This window comes from Rattus norvegicus, chromosome 3 (genome assembly GCF_036323735.1).
Source record: "Rattus norvegicus strain BN/NHsdMcwi chromosome 3, GRCr8, whole genome shotgun sequence".
Lineage (NCBI taxonomy): Eukaryota > Metazoa > Chordata > Mammalia > Rodentia > Muridae > Rattus > Rattus norvegicus.
Window position 1 is genome coordinate 125,553,521 of NC_086021.1, and position 18,319 is coordinate 125,571,839.

Below are 18,319 nucleotides of genomic sequence, written 5' to 3' on the forward strand. Positions count from 1 at the left end.
CAGGAGTGGTACCTCCCACAACAGGCTGGGCCCTCCCATCAGTTACTAATTAAAAGGCCCCAGCAGCTTGTCTATAGGCTAATCTTATGGTGGCATTTTCTCAGCCATGGATCCCTCTTCCCAAACAACTATAGCTCATGTCAAGTTGATATCCCTACACATAGAGAAATACAAAAGACAGTTACTTTACTCAAAATAATATCTTCTAGTTCTACACACTTACACGCAGATCTTATGATCCCAGTTTCTCTTTACAGCTATGTAGTATTCCCTTGAGTATTTGTACCACATGTTTCATTATCCATTCATCAGGGATGACATTTGTTTCCACTTCCTAGTCACTGTGAACAATGGAGCAATGGCCATGGCTGAGCAACGGTCTCTGGAATAGGATGTTGAACCTTTGGACAGATGACAAGGAATGGAATTGCTGGGACATAATGTAAATATAGTCCTCATATGTGAAGTTGAAAATATAGCAGAGAGAAATAATAGTTACTCATGTTGGACTGACACTTTTTCCCCTCACCAGCAAACCATCTGAGTGCTTAGATCAGTCCACACACTAGTGCTGAGCTTCTATTTCACGCTGTGCATTCTGGTTGCAGGTAAACAACTCAGTGAGAAAGCACGAAACACCACTGTGGCTGCTGGGTGGTCCACAAGGAGGACTGAGAGTGGAGGGCAGGGGAGGGGAGCTAGGAAGAAACAAAATTTGGAGAAATGAAAGGTTGAGCTATTTATTCTGCGTATGGGCATGTGACTTTAGCAAATCTGCTCCATTTTGACAGAAGCCTTAAACCCCATCTCTCTTTTTCTATCTTCCTAAATTATAAAAATTATGATGATGATGATGATGATGAAAAATACTAATGCCAGGTTACTGAAGATTCAGCGTGACAAGCTGAGAACAGACACCGAGAGCACTCGGATTTTAAACATAGTCTGTGGAATCTGAGTATTGTGAAATGAGGAAGGGAAGGGGAAGGAGGATTGCTTCAAGATTCCAGCTAAACATGCGCCAGATTCTCTTGGTTCCCAACCAACACCAAAGACAAAAGCTTAGTATTCTGCTTTTTGCTGAGGATGCACCCAAGAGGTCACCGCCAAACCTGGAAGGCAAGCCTGTGGGGATCCTAGAGGAATTCAGGAGGCCTGCGCTGGAGGTATGAACCAGAACAGGCTCTTTCTTCCTCTTCTGACTCCCTTCTCTTAAGTACAGCTCCACCAAGACTCACCAGTGAGAGAAAAGAAAGCTAGGAAACCATGATCCTGGCCTACCATTGGAACAAACAAGTTCAGCTAAGTGTCATTTAGGTAGAAAAACAAAAGAGAATTAGAAGCTGGTATGCAGAACTCTGTAATCGTGGCTTCTCAAAGGCTGCACCCAGAAAGGGATATGCTGTGTTTTCTACTGCAGTAGGAGTGAAGATGCTGGGGGTTCTCACGAGTCCTATAATTTTCAGGGGTTTGCCCTTTTGGCTCGTCCTCACACAACACAGTGACGTATGAAGAGCACCCTCCCTATCTGAAATCACAAAGACAAAGGAGGAATGCATAGTCAAGTGTTGGCTCTTCACCAGCATGCTCTAGACACAGACAAGCTTGGAGACTGGCTTTATTTTTCCATATCCATTGAAAAAAAAAGATTTGTTTTATTTATTTTTATTGGGATGTGTGTGTGTGTGTGTGTGTGTGTGTGTGTGTGTGTGTGTGTGTGTGTGTACAAGTCTGAAGACCTGAGTCATCCACATTAAAAAGATGGGTGTGGTGGTGTGTGTACCCTATGCTGAGAAGAGTAGAGCAGGATCTCCAGAGACCATTTGACATCCCCAGACCCCAGTTACTCTGTCTCATAAAAACAAGGTGATGGCTCTTGAGAACAACTTTCAAGTTGGACATCCAGCACGGGCTCACACAGACACACACACACACACACACACAGAGAGAGAGAGAGAGAGAGAGAGAGAGAGAGAGAGAGAGAACAACTAAATGTTTAGAAATCAAAACAACATGTAGTGACATATTTCAACTATGCTGTGCCATTTGGGCAATGGCCAAGGTTGCCTTGCCATGGTTGTCATCCAAGAACGTAATAAATTGCCTAAGAGAGAAGCTCAGAAAGAATGTATTGACTGGACAAAGGAAAAGTATCACGGTGGGGGGGTGGTGGTAACATACTTCAGTAATTACTTTGTGTGTGTGTGTGTGTGTGTGTGTGTGTGTGTGTGTGTGTGTGTGTGTAAATTTTAAATTAAATTATTCTTAGGCCTCAAATAAGAAAGTAATTAAGAGTGAGTTGATGTTGGAAGGTAAGACTAGCAAAGAAGAGAAACAAAGCCACAGGAAGGAAGGCTATCACCTGTCTTGGGTATTCCAACCCATTACTCCTGGTACCTTGAGAACACATCTTCAGATTACTGGGGGATTCTTACTAATGGGGTGGCCATGGGAGCCTCGATGGAGAGAATCTGCCAGGACACAGACTCCTCTGCCACCCCGGAGGCCTAAGAAACATGACCGAGGCCTCCATCTGCCTGTGGTTACCGAGGCCTCCATCTGCCTGTGTTGTTTGGGAGCCTGTTATCAGCAGAGAAACAGAGCCTAAGCTGGAAGGAAACCTGTGGAGCACTTGGCTCAACCCCTTATATACGAGAGGAACTTCTTGGAGTGCTTGAGTGCTGTGTGCCTGTATCTATGGCAGCAGAAAGAAAATCTGACCCTCTGTCACACAGACCTCCGAGACCTGACACCATCAAGACACTCAGTAACTTGCACTGGATATAGTTTTTATGTTGTTTGGCTTTGGTTATTGGTTTTATTGAAACAGGGTCTCACTCTGTAGCCCTGACTAGACCAAGCTGCCCTCAGGCTCACAGAGTCTGCCTGCCTCTGTTTCCTAGTGCTGAAAATTAAAGGCATGTGCTACTCTACTTGGCTTAGCAATAATTTTAACCATTCGCTTAAAATACAGTATTTGGGGGCTGTTGTGAGGGCTAAGAGCACTGGCTGCTCTTCCAGAAGTCTTGAGTTCAGTTCCCAGCAATCACATGGTGGCTTACAAACATCTGTAATGGAGTCCAATTTCCTTTTCTGGTATGCATAAGGACAGAGCACTCATATACATAAAATAAATAAATACATTAATCTTTTCCTGATTATACAATATTTCTTTAACCACTCCTTATGTGGACTCCCCTCTGCTTCTACTGTGCCCACAGCCTCACCTGCTCATTCTCCACAGAGCTCATCAGCTAAACTCCATTGTGCTAATGGTTCATCTGTACAGTAAGTGGAAACGATCTTAGCAAATGCACAGGGCTCATGAGTCAGCCCCTGCCCCACCCCCCATGTCGTTCTTTCTCTCAGTGTTAGCTAAAGTTTAACAGGTAAGCTTACTAAGCTCCGTACATGCTGACAGCCATCCCTAACTATCCCCTGGTATCTTCTACTGAGATTCTGCAACACAACTAACAAAACTAAAAGTCGGGGGGGGAGGAGATAAAGATAGATGTCCACAGCTACTCGACTCTCACAAGGGCTGCTCTCACAGAAGCTTCGAAAATAATGAAATTGCCTGTCCCCCATGGCACCCGTGAAGATGGCTAACACACCTTTGCTCCTGTGAAGCTCCATGCACATCTGGAAATGTTTAGAGACAAGCGAGCTTCAAACAACCACAAAAGGGGAATGTGGAAGGACAGTACAAGTTGCACATACAAAATGTACCCATTTCTAATTCAGACAAAGAATGTTTACATTCCCGTCGTTCTCCAGGAAGCAGGACCGGCTCCCGTGGTACAGCAGGTTGGGTTGTGGTATCAGCTCCTTACCCCCCAGAATGAAAGAGCGAAGTTCGGGGTTTTAAGAGGCACCGTGAATGACTGGACACTGTCAGGGCTATCAGCGGTGAGAGATGCAACCTCCCTGAAGCCTGCTGTGTGCCTTGATCACATGTGCCAGCCAGGGGCATTAAACTGACAGAAATAAAACAGGAACCATGGAACCTGGCTATAATGAGCAGAGCTTTTAATAGGACAGCCTATCAGCATGGCAGATAAACTACGATGCATAAAAAGACATGAAAGGGAGGAGGATCTGGATAAGACTGGCCAAGCTACATAGCGATGAAGCCTTGTCCCAAACAAGCAGATCTTCCTCCTGCCTTCCAGTTAACAGACTTTTTTGGTGTTTACTGATGAAATGTTGCTTCAGATATTGAGTGAATAACGTACTATGGCATCAATCTGTCACCATCGACATAACCTACAGCCGAAGTCTGCCCTGTCTCCTATGCTGTGACAGAGTTATACTGGATTAAAGCAGCCCCAGGCTGAAGAGATGCATGCTCTTCCAGAGGGGCAGAGTTTAATTCCCAGAGTTCCATCAGGTGCTTCACAACTGGCCATGACTACAGCTGCAAACATATGTGCACATACAGACACGCAGACACATGTGCATACACATACATACCCATATGCATAAATAGAAATCAAATCTTTTTTTTAAATTTACAAGTTCCACCACTCACATCCCAGGGCCTTTATAATCAACAAACAACATAATAGGAAAACTCCAGAACTCAGAACAAATCACCCAGCTGCTAGTGTAAAGTCAGCACAACTGTAGGCCTTCTAATATTGGGAATACTCACAAAATTATTGAGTAGTGCTCAATTACAGGGCGCTGCAAAAGTCCAAACTGCAGTCACCGAAATAGAATGTGGGCCGCAAGCCCTGCAATTACTCTTCATTTTCTCATTTCATAGTTAATACTTTGATATAAAGCCTCCAATGTTAATGCTATACTTGCCAAAGGTACTGAGGTTGAAATGGGTCATGTACGCTATTGATGACTCTGTTATAAGCGCGTCATTTGACATTGTGAGCATTCACAGTCCAAAGAAAACCCCTTAATGGTGAACTCTCCGTGGTGCACACTACACTAAGCTTGCTCTCTGAGTTTCCTGGACAGAGCTTAATGCGCACTTCACCTCCCCCACTCTGTAATTTATTATTTTTTTAACTTGCTCGTGACCCAAGAAAATACTTCCTAACCTGAGCACTAGGCAGGATTAACTCATGCGAGTGGCTGGAGTGGCTGGCCAGCTCACTCACAGACTGCGGGTGGCTCTTAAAAGTCTTTTTGTACCTCAGGGTCTTTGTATTTAGCCAAATTCTTTTGTGACAGGGATCTGGAGGGATAAAGAATGCTGCTTGGGGTAGGAATGCACACATGCTTTCTTCTGCTTCATATTCAGCCCTGCTGGGACCCAGCCTGCAAGTTCAAAGTCCTAAGGCCTTCTTGCCTTTCCTTTGAGAAACTACCTCTCTAAAACTAAGAAAACGCAAGAAAATCCAAACCTGCTTTTTTAAAACCTATTTTTACATGTATGAGTAGTTTGCCCACATGTAAGTATACGACATATATGCAGAGCCTGCAGAGGTCAGAGGAGTGTGATGGATCCCCTGGAATTAGACATGGTTGTGAGACACCGTGTGGATGCTACAAACTAAACCCAGGTCCTCTACAAGAGCAGCGAATGCTCTGTAACCACTGAGCCAGCTCCAGCCCCGGCCAAACCTGTTTCTCAAGGAGACATAGAGCTTTTGAAAAGGACTTGGATTTTGGCTAAACATTAGGGAGACTCACAAAGCATCAAAATCCATTAAGTAAACCTAAGATTAAAACCCACATGCAGCTTTGCTCTTCTGGTGAAGTGTCAGATTGCTTGTTGCCATTGAGCCTGTCAGCTTTCTTTAAGACTGTCTTTCGTAGCATTTCCTAATACATTTTACCCCCAGAAGCTTTTTTTAAAAATGGAATTTCTCTAAGGGAAAGTTTCTTTATACAACTTGCTTAGTCTTCAAAGCAAGACCTCTTGGGGTCAGCAAGATCATTCAGCAGATAAAGACATTTGCTGACAAACCTGAGTTCAGTCCCTTGAACCCATGAAAGGAGAGAGCCAACTCCCACAGGTTGTTCTCTGACCTTTATAGGCATGCTATCTCACACTCACACACACACACACACACACACACACACGCACGCATACACAATACACACACATGCACTACACACACAATGCACACACATAATACATGTGCAGACATACAATATACACACAATACATATACTCACACACAGACATACATACACTTACACAAAACACACACATATGCAATATACATACAACACACATACACACACACACACACTGAGTTCAAGGCCAGTCTGGTCTACAGAGCAAGTTTCAGGTCTACACAAAGAAACCCTTTCTTGAAAAATAAAAAAATAAAATATAACAAGCCTGTCAAACACCAAAGAGGGAGTGGGGACCATTTCAGTCTCAAATGTGTCCGACTTTGTTCTGGAGCTCCCTACTGTATCTGATGAGACGCCGTGGGCATTGGTCAATGAGGGGGAACACCAGGACTAGCCCTTTGGGAGTTTATCCCTGTAATGTGCCACATCCTTGACAAAGGTACTTTTGCAGTCTGAGCCCAGTATAAGTATTCTTTCATAAATAAGTTACTTAAATTGGATTCTGGCTTGAGAACTCAGCATCATATTTTTAAACCATCCAGTTTACTTTGGTATGGCTGGAAAATTCTGCAAAACTCAGGATATGTGCCAACCATAAATTAAAATAACATCTGAAGGGCCAAAATGTAACTGTGTGGTTCATGAGTCTACAAAGGGTCTAATGTCAGGAGGCCTCTGAGTTGCACACCTTGTGAACAGGAGTTTTCCTTAGCTGAAACCATCAACTAAGAGAGACTGGAGGGCATCTTGTTGGACCTTAGACTTCAGGCTTTAGTAATAAGTTCTTAAAACAGACTTCAGAAGTATCCCCTCTACCCAGCCCTCCACGCATGCCTTTGTCTAGAATGTCACGCTCATCACAACCTAAAACCTTAGTGGCTTGGGCATTTCCTCCTACTGCAGGAAAATACATTAACCTCTAGCCACCCAGCTGAGGGGCCATGCCCATATCAGTCAGACTTCTGGGCATAAAGCAGCTGTTCAGGTATAATTGATGACTGGAAACATCCGGCCCCTTCGCTTCCCAGGGGAAACCCTCTGCTCCTACCACCCGTCAAGGTGCCCTATCAAACTTGTCATGCCATGAGTCTCCCTGCCAACCCATTTATCAGTCAGCTCTACCAAGATGGTGTTCCAGGTGTGCATCTAAGACACAGGCACAAACTGCTCATGCTTTGTCTTACGGCTCTTAGGAATTCTTGAGAATTTCTGCCCCAGACCTTCAAGCTTAGAAGCTGAGAAGAATAAGTATTTCTATGAGGGCTGAAGAGCAGTATCCAAATATATTAGCATTCAGCGGTCTAAGAAAGATACTGATTTCTGGACAAGCACTGAAAAGTGAACTCAAGGCGTGCTTTTGAATTTGTAACTAAAGGATAAACTGCTTACAGCTTGTTTCCTGCTGTTTGGGAAACTCATTGCAAAGCCTGCCACCCATTGGAGTTGCACAAGCCCCAGCTATTTACCTGAAGTGTTCACATTGTTCTTGTAAAATGCTGTCCCTCCATTCTCACTCAGATGCCAGGAAGCCCAGCCATTATCCTGAGTTCTAGTCCAGAGAACCTGCTAAAAAAAGCTGCTGCCATGAAACAGGAGAGCCAAGACCCATGACACATGATGGGCAGAAGGGATGGGGGTTAGAGAGAGGGGTTGGTAGGGAGCATCACATGTCTGAGTGTGGCCCTTCTGCTCCCAGGCACACCAAACCTATGCTCATGAGAACTGGGTGTGTGTTTCAGTGGCTTTCCCAGCATATGCAAAGCCCTAGGTTCAATCCCCAGTTGCCTCTCCCAATGGAATTATCAATTAAGAACTGAAAACACAAAAAATAGGGCAAGACATACAAAGACTTCTTATGGCAAATTTTTCAGAAGGTCCATGTATACTCTGCCAATGTCTACTAAATTAGAACACAGGAATATGAGCTTGGCATACTGGTTTTTACAATGTTGAATGACATGCAAAGTTTGGAATCTAAAAGTAAGCTTCACTTTCTGAGTTAAGTCAGTCACTGGGGCATAAGGGCAGAGCTCACGGGTAGAATGTTTTTAGCATGCTCAAGTCCCTGGGTTCAATACCCAGCATCTGCTGGGATGGGAGTAGGGGTGTTGTAACATTAAATGCTACAAAAAAATCTGCTATTAAACTGTTACAAAAAGAAAAAACAAGAGAATTTTGAGATTGTACTAACAGTTGAAAACTCCTGGAAATTTTCCATTTTCATCCCTATCTTATTAAAACATTTGCCATACGGCCATGGAGCTCATGGCTTTGTGTGACTCACTGTGTGCTACTTTCATAATCTGAATTTGATATAGACATCACTTCCACAGAATGGATCACAGACCTAGCCCTTAAGGAAATCAGACACAGAAGCCGCTAAGCAATGACGGCTCTAAGTGCAATGTGTCTTATCAATACATGTGTAAGTATACATTACCTAAGATATCTGAGATGTATTTTGGAACGTTTCCCCTTTCGGTCATTTATGCAATGGTTCTGGAAAACACTTTGCCCTTCAGGAAGCAGAAAGCAGAACAAAGAGAGAAATCTCCAAATCCCCGGCAGCAAGGGAAGATCACACCTCAGCATTTGACTGACACTGCTGTGCTCTTCTAGTCCAGAAAACTGAGTGAAGATTCACGGGAGATTTTAACAGGAGTGAGACGCACTGGAAGAATTTATATGCTTGCTCACATAAACTTTTGCGATGTAAACAACACTCAGGAAATCCATGCTAACCATCTCTTAGCTGGTGTCTTAGCTGACAGAAATTTCTCATGAATTCAGTATTCTTATAAAAATAGTAACCAACATATTTTAACATTTTTACCTATTCTGACAATTCTTCACTGCCCCTCTGTTTGTCAAGATGTCACAGACAGCTGAGGGGGCACAGTCGAGCTTACTTCTTCCTTCTCATATTCAAAGGGCTCCTGGATTTGTGCTTTTCCTAGGGCAAGTCTACAAACCAGTATGTGACCTACTTTCCAGCCACAGACTCTGCTCTTCAGCATATTCTGGTCTTTTCCATCCCATCTGGCCCCACACCTCTCTCAGGTTATTTTCCCCAAATGATATTTCCACTGTGTCTCCTTCTGTGCAAAAACCAACAGGAGTCCCCTGTTGAATCAAGTCTTTAACACCCAGCTTGACCCTCCACAACCTGACAATATCTGCCTCTTCTGCTTTATGTCCACCTCTCCCAACATTTTCATTCCAGTCAAGCCAATATCCTTACTGCTTGCCACTGAAAAAGTCAATCATGTTTATGAACTCTTAAGAGGCTTTAATAAATAACATCAATTGCTAAGAATTAACATTCCACAAACACTGGGTAATCTGGTTTCCTTTATGATCCTGTGTTCCTGATTTAATGAAAAGCAACTTAGAAGGGGAGGGGCTTATTTCAACCTAAAATGCCAGGTTATAGCCCATCGTCGAGGGAAGTTAAGGTAGGCCTGACTGCTCTTTCACGAAGCATTACCTCCAACCAACTCTCTTCCCGGCCAAAGAAACCATAGTGGACGTTGCTCACTAACTGGCTTACAGCTGCTGAGGAATGGTACAACACACAGTGGGCTGGGCCCTCCTGCATCCATGAACGATCAGGACAGTCCCCCACAGACATGCCCCAGGGTCAACAAGATCTAGGCAGGTTCTCTTTCCACAAAAGGGTGCAGCAAGGTGACTGTTAAGGCTAACTAGGACATGTGAGCATGAAATTTCCACATAGCAAGGAAATCTGTTTGGAAAACACAAGTTTTATCACTTGATTATAGACTGCAGTATTATTATTTTATTCTTTCCTTATTTGTGCATATTCCAGTCTCCTTTCATTTAACTTTTTGTTGATTAGTCTCCTTCAAATGTCAAAAGATTTACATCCTACCACCCCTGTATCTGAAAAGCAAAGATTAAAACAATATGTACTTATTTCATTCTTTGATGAAAGTGTTCCAAAATGCTTAATTCGTTTTTTGTACCTTGGGAGGAACAGCAGCAGTAAATCTTTGACAACTGAAGCTGAGTGAAATCACACAGAGAGAATGGCACCACTTCTCAGAAGGACTTCAAGCGAACTACTTCCCTGGGCATCAGTGCCTTCATCCGAGCAGTGAGGAGAGACACCCAGCTCTAAAGCTTATATTCCCATATCTCGGTGCTTAAAGGGCCCTCCTAGTAGGAGCAGGGGAGACCGTGGTGCTTAGGACAACTTGAATGGTTGGGGGACAAGCTCAGGAAGTTTCAGAAGGGAGGACTGTTAATAAGGAGCCCACAGCCCATTCTTGTGATATTTTGGCAAAGGAAGTGGCTGCTTTTTTGAGGCTGTATTGAAGAGATTTGGATTAATAGCTTTGACAGATGAGATCTCAATACAGCCTAAATTTGACTATGTCGTGTGGTTATTAGTGGTCACTCGTGTGGATCTGCAATAGGAAGGAGCAAGCTGGACAAAGAGAAACACAAAATACACATGCGGGGGAAAAGCTTCATTGGAGCCAAGTCCTGTGCTCACAGGAATAAAGGATGTGGTGACCTGGGGAGCAGTGAAAGAACACACCTAGCTAAGCCTCCAATGCGTGAAAAGAAGTTAAAGAAAAGCTTAAACAGTGAATGAAACCATCAACAACAGAAAACTAATGCAAATGTAACTGAAGGAGGAGGCCAAGCGCCAGCCCCATCAGCTCAGAACACATGGTTCTGGCTTTATAGTCAGAAACAAGAAAGGGGCTGTGGAATGTACCTCCCTGGCTGAGGAAAGCCGCCATGGAGACCAAGCGTGTGCCAGGATGTCCCTATACAGAGGCCCAGAGAGGCCATTGTGTGAGGCTGTGACAGTAAAGCCCTGATTGTGCTCGAACCCCCAGGATGTTGGAGATGTCAGAATGATGGGTTCCCTGCCAAGGAAAGCTGCAGGGCAGACATGGGACATGCAGGACAGACATGGAACCAGGCCAGGACAGAGAGGTGTGCTGCACAGAGCTGCAGACATGGACCAGGCCAGGACAGAGAGGTGTGCTGCACAGAGCTGCAGACATGGACCAGGCCAGGACAGAGAGGTGTGCTGCACAGAGCTGCAGACATGGACCAGGCCAGGACAGAGAGGTGTGCTGCACAGAGCTGCGGAGATGGACCAGGCCAGGACAGAGAGGTGTGCTGCACAGAGCCGCAGACCTGCTGTCCTGCTGAGTGTGCTCTTGCTTTGGTTCGGAATGTTCTCGTTACGCCATCTTTCCTCCCTTTTGGAGTGGGAATGTATCTTCTGTGCCATTGTCTGTTGGAAGCATGTGATATGCTTTTTTATTTTGATTTCAAAATATTTGTGTTTACAATTGAGAGGATGCCTTGAGTCTCAGAAGAGTCTTCAGACTTTGGACTTTTAAACAGTGCTGAGAATGGTAGACTACAGAGACTTTGGGAGTTGTGCTGAATCCATTTTGCAATATGACATGGCCGTAAGCCTATGGGGGCCATGGAATGGAATGTGGTGGTTTGAATAAGAATGTCCCATGGCGTGCTCGCTTCGGCAGCACATATACTAAAATTGGAACGATACAGAGAAGATTAGCATGGCCCCTGCGGAAGGATGACACGCAAATTCATGAAGCGTTCCATATTTTTAAAGAAGGGGAGGGGGAGGGACTAGGGGGATGTTTGCCCGGAAACCGGGAAAGGGAATAACACTTGAAATGTAAATAAGAAATACTCGTTAATAAAAAAAAAAGTAAAAAAAAAAAAAAAGAATGTCCCATGGCTCATAGATTTCAATGCTTAGTCACCATGGAGTAGAACTCTTGAAATGACTGGAAGGATTAGGAAGTGTGGCCATACAAAGATTAAAACAGAGACTGAAGTAACACCCATTCAGAGCCTGCCCCACATGTGGCCCATACAGATACAGCCACCCAATTAGACAAGATGGATGAAGCAAAGAAGTGCAGACCGACAGGAGCCGGATGTAGATCGCTCCTGAGAGACACAGCCAGAATACAGCAAATACAGAGGCGAATGCCAGCAGCAAACCACTGAACTGAGAATAGGACCCCCATTGAAGGAATCAGAGAAAGAACTGGAAGAGCTTGAAGGGGCTCGCGACCCCATATGTACAACAATACCAAGCAACCAGAGCTTCCAGGGACTAAGCCACTACCTAAAGACTATACATGGACTGACCTTGGACTCTGACCTCATAGGTAGCAATGAACATCCTAGTAAGAGCACCAGTGGAAGGGGAAGCCCTGGGTCCTGCTAAGACTGAACCCCCAGTGAACTAGACTGTTGGGGGGAGGGCGGCAATAGGGGGAGGGTTGGGAGGGGAATACCCATAAGGAAGGGGAGGGGGGAAGGGGGAAGGGGATTTTTGCCCGGAAACCGGGAAAGGGAATAACACTCGAAATGTATATAAGAAATACTCAAGGTAATAAAAAAAAAAAAAGGAAGTGTGGCCATAATGCAGGAAGGGTGTCATTGTGAGTGGACTTTGAGGTTTCAAAAATCCATGCTAACCCCCCCTCCCCATGTAGAAATCTCAACTCTTTCTCCAGTACCATATCTGCCTGCAAGCCACCATGCTTCCCACCATCATGATAAGAGACTAACTCTGAATAGGCCAGCCCCAAATAAATGTTTTCTTGTATAAGAGTTGCCATGGTCATGGTGTCTCTTCACAGCAACAGAAGAATGACTATGACACACATCCAGAAGTTTTTAAAGAATTCTACTGCATCCTTCCCTCCCAAGGCTTAGGGATTGTTACAGAAGACGAGGCAAAAAGACTGGAAGAGCCCAGGTGGTGGGTGAATACAAGGAAACAGATATGGAGTCACAGTGACTGTGACAGCATGCACAAACCCTGTGCAAGCTCAAGTCAGACCAAATGCCAGCATGGAGAGGGGAGGTGGCAGCAAGTCCCACCCCTAAGCAAGGAGCTATTGGCAGTTGGCAGCTATCTGGAAAGGGAGAGTCAGTTTTCTTTACGGGTGTAATCTCCAATAAATTAATCTTGCTCCAATGGAAGGCCACACTTCCGAGAATGTGTGGGCTGTACCAAGTGACCTTTATGCCTTAAAAAGAGAAGTTGCATAGTTAGAGAAGATCTAGGAAGAATGATAAGGGATAAATAAGATCAAAATGCCTTGTCTGAAATTCTTAAAGAATAAATGATAAAAATGCATCTTTGTGCTGGCTTTAACCAATTTTCTTATTATTTTCCTTCTTTAAATAAAATAACTATTTGAGTTTCTTATCATTTGGGTTTAAATCAATAGAAGTTTTACTAGAGCTGAGTAGATGGCTCAAGAAATAAAGTGCTTGCTATCTAACCATGAGGACCTGAGTTTGGACCCCAGGACCCATCTAAAAGCAAGTCTGACAGTACGACATTAAGTAGAGTCAGAGAGATCACAGGAGCCCATTGGTCAGGCAGTAGAGCTGAAGTGGTATACTCCGGGTTCAGTGAGAAATCCCATCTCAAGAAACAAGAAAGCAAAGAAAATGAACCCTCATCTTCACATGAACCCATATGGGCAAGGAAACACACACACACACACACACACACACACCCCACACATACATGCACACACACACACACCACACACACATACATGCACACACACACAAACCACACATACACACCACACACATACATGGACACACACACACACACACACAAACCACACACACACCACACACATACATGCACACACACACATACACACATACACACACACAAACCACATACACACACACACAAAAACCACCTACACACACACAAACCACATACACACACACAAAACACACACACACCACACACATACATGCACACACACACATATACCACACATGCACACACATACACAGAAACCACAAACACACACACACACATATATATACACACAGAGACACAAAACACATGCATACACACATACCACACATACATTTTCACACATTCTCTCATGCACACCACACTCACATATTCTAACATAGGGGACACCCTTATAGAAGAAGGGGGGATGGGATAGAGGGAAAGGGAATAACATTTGAAATGTAAATTTAAAAATATCCAACAAAAAAAATTAAAAAAGAACACTTAAGCTTAAGAAAGATAAAATATCAAAAAAATAATAAAAATAACTTATTAACTTTCTGATGAAGATCGCAATCACATGTGGTGATGTTGTGATTAAAAATTAATTCTAAACATTTGTTATATTTGGAGTTAGTACTTCATTAGTTGTGCATTTTCAACTTCCAGCTGTATTTATAAAAGCAAATTCTACTTATTCAGGGGTAAAGGCATGCAGAAATAAATGGGTGTTGTGAATTTTGTACACACAAAGGGAATGATCAAAAGATCACACTTACCTAATGCTTTTCTTTTATAAAAAAAAAAGTTTAGATCTACACAGGCTTTGTGTCTACTGGATTTAATTGAAATAACTACAGAGAAGTAAAAGTAAGCTTGTCTATTAAACTTCTCAAGAACTCAAACCAAAGATGGTCCTTCATAACAGCATTTCATAGCTAATAACTGGCTGAAGTTCCCTAGCAAACACCATCCTTTGGACTGAGTGGAAGGTGACTAACTTCTTAGGCTTATTAAGCATTGCCTTTGTTGGGGTTCCTATTGCTGTGCTAACATGCCATGGTCAAAGTCTACTTGGTGAGGAAAGAGTCTATTCCTTTGTTCAGTTTAGTCACACAGGAAGTCGGGGCAGGAGCTCAAGGCAGGAACCGAAAGGCAAGAACTGAAGCAGAAGCCATGGAGGAGCGCTGCTCACTGACTTGCTTCTCCAGGCTTGTTTGGTGTGCTTTCTTATAGCACCCAGGACCACCATCTCAGGAATGATAGCACCCAGAGTGCGGTGGGTCCTCCCATATCAATCAAGAAAACGCACCACAGGATTACCTACAGGAAACATTCTTGCTTGAGGTCACCTCCTCCCTAATGACTCCAGCATGTGCCAAGTATACATAATAGTAACCAGCACAAGCATCAGCTGCATACATGTTGTGCTAAACATGGGGTTAGAGGTAAGCTATTCAAAGTTCCCACCCTAGGTGACTTAATGTGGATAATCTGCGTAATGTAGACTCGGAATGGAATGGAGATAAGAATAACCATTCTGTGTAATCAGATATGAAATTAGCATCTCAGAGCCAAGAACACTGCACAGTCAGCAGCATAGCTTCTGTCTCCAGAAACTTCTGGCCTCTAGTGGAGGACTGTGAACTGCAGACTGTAGTGGTGGAAAGGTACACCTTTCCAGTTCTGCGCTGTTACCCTTCGCTCCTCATACAGTGTGTTGTAAGAGTATGGCGTCGGTCTGTGATATGGTATATGGTACAGGCTATGATATAGGTAGATGGTGTTGGTACTGTGCTTTCTAACAAGTTGAAATTTCCACTTTCCTGGTTCTCTCATTCTCATTCAAACTGAACTGCACAGGTAAAAGACTTCAAACCCCTCACCAGAAAGTGAGGTGAGTAACTGTGGCTGTCTTTTAGGATCTAACCTTGCCCAGAAGACAAAATCACACACAACTAATGCCAATACAAGGCAGACTTAGGCAAGTGTTACGAGACAGACATGTGCTTCAAGATGTCAGGGGCTAGCTCAACAGCAGAAAAATATTAAAAAAAAACATTTAACATGGTGTAGGAATATTAAATAGGCATTTCTCTTAAGAAAATTAGGCAAATGGTAGCAAGCATATGAGACAATGCTTAATCGTACTCATCAATCACAGGGGACGTGAAGATTGGGGGTAGAGCAGAAAACAGCGGCTGCCATTGTGGCTTTGGAGAAAGAAGGATCCTTGCACACTGCAGGTAGGGTGTAAAATGGTGCCACTGCTGTGACAAACAACACAGGAGTTCTTTAAATGTTCCAACAAAGTTACCATAGGACCCAGCAATCCTGCTTCTGGGAATATGCCCAGAAGAACTCAAAGCAGAGAGTCAAACAGTTTAGACACCCATGTTAATAGCGGCATTATTTACAACAGCTAAAATGTGGAAGCAACCCAAGCACCCATGGACAGATAAACGGCAAACACGGTGTGGTAGATGCAAGAATTGAGGCATGATTCTGCGTTGAAACGATGAACTCTGACCCCTCACAACATAAATGAAATTTGAGGACAGATAAAGTGAAATAGGCAAATGGGAACCAATAAGCTGTACAGACTCTGAGGATGCTCAGGATGCTGAGATCCATGGGGAGAGGAAGAACAGTGGCTGCCATGGACTGGAAAGGAGGGGAGAATGGGGAGCTGGTGTTTCATGAATACGGTTCCACTCAGAAGGGGAAACAGTATGGATGAATTGTGGTGCTGGCTGCAGCAGAATCTGAGACAACTTGATACCAGTGAGCTGCGCATTTTATGCTGTAGGTATTTCCCTACAATGACTGTTTAAAGTTGCTTTGTTTATCTTCTGTTTTGCTCTGTTGCAAGTGTGAATGGAGAAGGATCTTAGCCAGGCTGTAAAGGACACAGAGAAGCTAGGAGCAGGAAGAAAGAAAACAGCTGAAGACACTGAGTGAGGATCCCGTGCTGAGGAGGGTGGCCTGATGCAGAACTGCCTGAAGGGAATGGGATGAGAGCAGATGGAGCTGAGGGCACTTGTGCCTATCTCGAATGGCTTTGAGTGCCATGCTAGAACATCTTTATACATAAATAGACTTGAACCCTAAAAAAAATGTCATTGTCAGCATCAAGTAGACCCAGCTGGGACAGGGGATTATGGTCAGAATTCACAAGAACATGATGAAGGAAGAGGCTTCCTAATTAAGAAGAACCTAATGTTATAATACAGTCATTTTCAGGAGTACTATGCATTCGCTGGTGATGGTTGACACCATTAAATTAGTATTGTAATACTACATTAATATACACAATGGTACCTATAGTTGGGGCTCCAATGAAACCAAGCAAATCTACAAACCAGGGCAGTGCCATTCCATGCTCCTCCCTCTTCCTTTCTGGCACCTCTCCAGGTCTCCTACAAAACTAGTTATCGTCTGAAGATGCTATTCCTGAAGCAAGTGACCTAAACCCTGGTTTGAATGGAAGCTCAAAACACATATGCTGGAAATTTATGGGAAACACATTAAAGGGTAGGAACTTTAAGTGGTAACCAGTTCATTAGGGCTGGGGTCTTTGTGAAGTGGGCTCCTGACTTTAAAATCTCCATAGCTGTGACTTGTCATTCTTTTCCTCCCCCTAATCCCTCTTCCCTTCTAGTTCCCTTCTTACCCTCTCTGTCTTCTGCCATAAGAAGACAAGGTAAGAACACCTCTGCCAACGGTTGGGTCCTTGCTCCTGACCTTGGACTCCCCAGTCCAGACTCTAAGTAACAAATCATTGTCCTTTATAAATTACCCACTCTCAGAAAGTCTTTCATAGAACACAAAATAGACAAAACCAGGGCTCAAATTCTGTCTCTGCTGCTGACTGGCTGGAGACTCAGGAAAACGGTTTGATTACTATGGACCCATTTCACCTACAGAACATTACTTTACAAAAAAACAACACCCTTGCTTAAGTTGGAGCCGTCTTCCTATTCAGTATTAAAAGTCAGCACTTTTATGGAAAGTGAAAGGGAAAATGTAAACAGATGCAACAGCCCTGTGCTTGGCTGGATACTAAGAACAACTGAAAACATGGCCACATCAAGACGTGTGTACTCTCATAGTTAGCCTCAAAGGTCAGCCTGATGCAAACCCAGCCATACCTGGGAAGAAGAAGCCCTTACAGGTTGGCCTGCGGCCATATCTATGAAGCACTTGCTTAATTGCTAATTGATTCGGGAGGACCCAGCCCTTTGTGGGCAGTGCCATCCCTTGAAAGGTGGGCCTCAGCTGTATGAGAAATGGAGCTGAATGAACCAGACAAAGCAAGCTGACAAGCAGCACTCCTCTGTGACTTCTGCTTCAATGCCTGCCTCTAAGCTCCTGCCTTGACTTCCTGCCATGATGTACCGCGATGAAGGACAGTAATCTGTAGGCCAAATAAATGCTTCTCTACCCAGTGTTTTATCATAGCAACAGTGTTAATCACTGCAATTTAAAATTAGCCCCAAAACAGAACCAGTTCAAATGTCCATCAAGTGGTGGAAAGGAATGAAAGGTTGTGTGTGTGTGTGTGATAGATCAGACAGACAGACCGACAGACAAACCGACAGACAGAGATTGTTGGGCCATAAAAGGAAATTAAATCAGCTAAATAATAATAATAAATTAGCCTTGAAAACAATATGCAAAGTGAAA

The 18,319-nt window shown here is 43.8% G+C and overlaps 1 protein-coding gene and 1 non-coding gene across 8 annotated transcripts in view; one reads left to right on the plus strand and one right to left on the minus strand.

Annotated features, from left to right (window-relative positions):
* Fsip1 (fibrous sheath interacting protein 1) overlaps window positions 1-18,319 on the minus strand; it is a 142,598-nt gene that overhangs the window by 24,983 nt on the left and 99,296 nt on the right. The window lies entirely within an intron of this gene.
* On the plus strand, window positions 11,564-11,670 carry LOC120102132 (U6 spliceosomal RNA). Its single transcript, XR_005503136.1, has one exon. It is a non-coding gene; the product is annotated as a U6 spliceosomal RNA (small nuclear RNA).